We start from the raw sequence: 5,846 nt of genomic DNA, 5'->3' as shown, positions 1-5,846 counted from the left end.
CAACCAAAAAAAGTCCAGGTCCAGACAGGTTTCCAGCTGAATTCTACCAGATATACAAAGAGGAGCTGGTACCACTCCTTCTGAAACTATTCCAAACAATCCAAAAAGAGGGAATCCTTCCCAAATCATTTTATGAGACCAACATCATCCTGATACCAAAACCCGGCAGAGACTCAACAAAAAAAGAAAACTTCAGGCCAATATCCATGATGAACATAGATGCAAAAATCTTCAATAAAATACTGGAAAACCAACTGCAACAGCACATCAAAAAGCTTATCCATTATGATCAAGTAGGCTTCATCCCAGGGATGCAAGGCTGGTTCAACATACGCAAGTCTATAAACATAATTCACCACATAAACGGAACCAAAGACAAACCACATGATTATCTCAATAGATGAAGAGAAGCCTTCAACAAAATTCAACAGCCCTTTATGCTAAAAACTCTCAATAAACTAGGTATTGAAGGAACGTATCTCAAAACAGTAAAGGCTATTAACACAAGCCTACAACCAGTATCATACTGAATGGTCAAAAACTGGAAGCATTCCCTTTGAAATCTGGCACTAGACAAGGATGCCCTCTGTCACCACTCCTATTCAATATAGTATTGGAAGTTCTAGCCAGAGAAATTAGGCAAAATAAATAAATAAATAAATAAAAATAAAATAAATAAAAATTCAATTAGGAAAGGAGGAAGTCAAATTATCTCTATTTGCAGAAGACATGATTGTATATTTAGAAGACCCTATCATCTCAACCCAAAATCTCCTTAAACTGATAAGCAAATTTGGCAAAGTCTCAGGATACAAAATCAATGTGCAGAAATCACAAGCATTTCTTTATACCAATAACAGACTAAAAGAGAGCCAAATCATGAGCAAACTCCCATTCACAATTGCTACAAAGAGAATAAAATACCTAGGAATACAACTAGCAAAGGACGTAAAGGACCTCTTCATGGAGAACTACAAACCACTGCTCAACGAAACAAGAGTGGACACAAACAGATGGAGAAACATTCCATGCTCATGGTTAGGAAGAATCAATATCGTGAAAATGGCCATACTGCCCAAAGTAATTTATACATTCAACGCTATCCCCATCAAGCTACCAATGACCTTCTTCACAGAGCTAGAAAAAAAATGCCTTAAACTTCATAATGGAACCAAAAGAGAGCCCGTATAGCCAAGACAATCCTAAGCAAAAAGAACAAAGCCAGATGCAGCACACTACCTGATTTTAAACTATACTACAAGGTTACAGTAATCAAAACAGCATGATACTGGTACCAAAACAGAGATATAGATCAATGGAACAGAACACAGGGCCTGGAGGCAATGCCACACATCTGAAACCATCTGATCTTTGACAAACCTGACAAAAACAATCAATGGGGAAAGGATTCCCTGTTTAATAAATGGTGTTGGGAAAACTGGCTAGTCATGTGCAGAAAGCAGAAACTGGACCCCTTCCTGACCCCTTATACTAAAATTAACTCCAGATGGATTAAAGACTTAAACATAAGACCTAACACCATAAAAACCCTAGAAGAAAACCTAGGCAAAACCATTCAGGACATAGGCATAGGCAAGGACTTCATGACTAAAATACTAAAAGCATTGGCAACAAAAGCCAAAATAGACAAAAGGGATCTAACTAAACTCCAGAGCTTCTGCACAGCAAAAGAAACAGTCATTAGAGTGAACTGGCAACCAACAGAATGGGAAAAGATTTTTGCAATCTACCCATCTGACAAAGGGCTAATATCCAGAATCTACAAAGAACTAAAACAGATTTACAACAACAACAAAAAAAGCAAACCCATCCAAAAGTGGATAAAGGATATGAACACTTTTCAAAAGAAGACATATATGAGTCCAAAAAACACATGAAAAATGCTCATCATCATTGATTATTAGAGAAATGCAAATCAAAACCACATTGAGGTACCATCTCATGACAATTAGAATGGTGATCATTAAAAAATCTGGAGACAACAGGTGCTAGAGAGGATGTGGAGAAATAGGAACACTTTTACACTGTTGGTGGGAGTGTAAATTAGTTCAACCATTGTGAAAGACAGTGTGGTGATTCCTTAAGGACCTAGAAATAGAAGTTCCATTTGACCCAGCAATCCCATTACTGGGTATATATCCAAAGGATTATAAATCATTCGATTATAAAGACACATGCACATGTATGTTCATAGCGGCACTGTTTACAATAGCAAAGACCTGGAACCAACCCAAATGCCCATTTACAAAAGACTGGAAAAGGAAAATGTGGCATACATACACCATGAAATACTATGCAGCCATCAAAAATGAGTTTGTGTCCTTTGTAGGAATACAGATTAACCTGGAAACTATCATTCTCAGCAAACTGACACAAAAACAGAAAATCAAACACCGCATGCTCTCACTCATAGGCTTGTGTTGAACAATGAGAACACATGGACACAGGGAGGGGAGCATCACACACTGGGGGTCTACTGTGGGGGGCCAAGGGTGGGACAGCAAGGGGGTGGGGAGGTGGGGCAGGGATTACATGGGGAGAAATGCCAGATGTAGGTGATGGGCTCATGGAGGCAGCAAACCACATTGCCATGTGTGTACCTATGCAACAATCCTGCATGATCTGCACGTGTACCCCAGAAACTAAAGTACAATAAAAAAAAATAGCAATTTACTTATTTAAAAATATAAGTGCTCAGTTAATGTAAAACATTATCTTCTTCACTATGGTTCTCTCTTATACTGTGGGACCTCTCTGAGGCTCTTTGTTTTCACCTGAAATAAAAATCTCTGCTTCCTACTCTGGCTGGCTTTGCCCCATAGGCAGTCAGAGTTTTTTCTCTGACCTAAGGTGGCACGTGTCATAATTTTGCTGTTCACACAAGGGCTCTACAGGAACAAAGATAGAGAATTGCTCTTACACTCAGGAGCACATTTATGACCTTACATAATTTTAAGTAGTAGAAAATAATGGTGCTAATCTACAAAAGGAGCATAATTTTCTGTAATGAACAGACATTGCAAAATGTTTGAAGACAGTCATGTTTGTCTTTCTGCTAAAGCCATTGTTCCAAGGCTTTTGCTTGGACCTGCCTTAACAGGAAACAGGAAAGATGTGTGAATGGGGAAGAGCGGTCCCAAGAAGAGGGCTGACAAATTTGAGTTTTAGCATCCAATTCCTAAGACACACACACGAAGAAATTATCACCCTCTGTTCCTATGCTTGTCTCTCGTTAGACTGGAGAACATATCAAATAAATGACATAATCTTACACATCTTTCTCATTGTAGTACCTTTCATGGTGCCTAGCATATAGGAAGTGCTCACTAAATATTGTGGAATGAATAAATTAATGTAAAGTGAGCCCACAAATTTCATTTGTTTGTTGCTTTAAAGTTTACACATTTCTGCATTGCAAAAGGCCTACAAAAACACGTCAAAATGTAATGTGGAATAATGGTCATCTGTGTGCTGAGATTTGGTGGTGTTTTTTCTTTGTGGTTTTAGAGTTTTCATAACAGCAATTGATATTATCTAGAAAAGATCTTTAACTTTACTTGTGAGGTGAAAGACATTGGCATTTCTAGACCAAGGAGTGACATAACATGAGCTGGAGCCTTGGAAAGTTCAGTGCAATTGTAGTGTACCGCCCTCTCCTTGCCCTACTCTTCAGGCTCTAAACAGACATGGTTAATATGCCTTTGTAGTTGAAATCACGTAACTCTTTCGTGGAGCTCTCAAAACTTTAGAGCCATTATTGCATTCAGCATTCCAATTAAGGAGCTGGGCATGACCAATTCCATTGCACAGGAGATCAGAAAGATGATGCCTTTGACGCAAGTTTAAAATCTTACACACTGCTCTTATAATCTAACCTTCTGTCTCTTAGCTCAGAGTGACTTATTCCCCACCTTCTCCCTCTGTGCTAAATGCCTACTGATGTGAGCAATCAGCGTGAACCAGGGTACCTAATTATGTTTAGTTTACAAGCAATGTCATTCTTAATAGCTTCAGAAAGTTTCATTCTTTATCCTTTCCTCTGCCGCAAATGACTCTGGCGACTAATTGCTTTCAACAATGATCTACATACTCCTATCTCTTCTTCACACATAGATGGGAAATAAAGGTATGTTTATAGTCTTTGAGCTCTGTTGGTTCCACGCTGGTCTGTGGTGTTTCTATAAAGATTATGAGTCACTGAAGAACAAGTTTAAGCCAATCCTTCCCCCTGAGACCTCAGAGTATTAAAAAAAATGCAACGTAAATTATCATGAATGTCATTGGGTATACATAGGAGGACAACTGTGTCTCCTAGTGCAAGTTCAATGGCAGAGTGGTTGGTTATTTGGCTTCTTGGGTATCACAGCCACAGGTGCATCCCTATACCCCTCCAGGCAATCACAAGACTCTTTCTCTAGTGAGAGCTAATTCTTGGGAAGACAACACCCTAGATTAGGAGAAAGTGAGAAGGCCTCACAGCATAAATTATTTATAAACTTAGTCTTGACTAGACTTTATACCTCCTTAAAGAAAATTAATGATAGCTTAAGTTAGATTCTCTAAAAAATATAGATTATTTGGCAGTGAAGTAGGTGATTTGGGGAGATAATTAATAATTAACTCTCCACAAATGAGTCAGCCAACAAAGGCATCATCTTTCCCAGGCATGTGCTTTTTCTTACTTAGCTCATTCCTGTGTCTAAGAGGCCATCAAGGAGTGACACTAATGGTTGGCATGTAAATCCCTGAAGAGATCTTTGGTCAGATGTTACCTTGGGGGGTGTCATATCCTATCCTAGAAGGGACTCCGTAATACAGCTTCTTACCTGACATAAGGAAGTTATCTTTTTGAACAGGTTTTCACAAAGTCCAGAGTAAAGCCCCTGTCAGTTTGGATATATTTTAAATATATTCTGGAAAGTCTTACTTTAATATGGGAATTATTGAGCTTGCTTACCTCATGGGCTGTTAGGAGGTTTTAGTGGGTTGATTAATGGTCTTCTAAAAGATACATCCACCCAGAACCTCAGGATGTGTCCTAACTTGGAATAAAAGTCTTGTAGATTTAATTATGATAGTGATCTCAAGATCAGTTCATTCTGGATTATCCAGGTGGCTTCTAAGCCCAATGACAACTGCCCTTAGTTGAGATAGAAAAGGAAAAGACAGACACAGAGGAGACCACCACATGAAGAGAGACACGGAGACTGGGGTTATGCTGCCCCTATTCAAGGAGCACCTGGAGCCACTGGAAGCTGGACAAGGGGGTACATTCTCCCCCTGGACCTTCAGAGGGAACATGGCCCTCCCTACACCTTGAGCTGAGTCTTTTGGCCTCCAGATCTACGGGTGAATACTTTTCTATTGGTTTAAGCCATGCAGTTTGTGGCAATTTGTTAAGCAGCCCTGGGAAGCTAATACAAGTACATTCTTCGAGGGTCATAGCTCTGAAGTGTGGCAGAGTGTTTCTGGTGGGGTCTGTTCCCTAGCATCATTTTCTGGGGAGTGTGGATTTGGTTGCTTTGTTGGGGTTCTATTTTCTGCTGGCACCCGATTAAGGGTATCTGGGCTAAATCCCAAGAGACCCAAAGTTCAGTACATGGCTGGTGGGTTTTGGTCCAAGGCTGATAATGAATGCAATAAATTCTTCATGCAATTTTAAAATAAGTAAACAAATTGTTCCTAACGCCATTTTCACTGGGAGTTCAGCTTCTTGAACACGAGACAAGGAACACCAAAGGCATGAACAATAATTAACTCCTGATTGCAGTGCAGGGCCAAGAAGTCCTGTTTTGTTATCAGTTCTCTGAATCTGAGAGATTAAA

The sequence above is a fragment of the Sapajus apella genome, unplaced genomic scaffold (genome assembly GCF_009761245.1).
Source record: "Sapajus apella isolate SASKATOON/1434 unplaced genomic scaffold, GSC_monkey_1.0 scaffold50, whole genome shotgun sequence".
Classification (NCBI taxonomy): Eukaryota; Metazoa; Chordata; class Mammalia; order Primates; family Cebidae; genus Sapajus; species Sapajus apella.
This window is presented reverse-complemented; position numbering follows the sequence as displayed.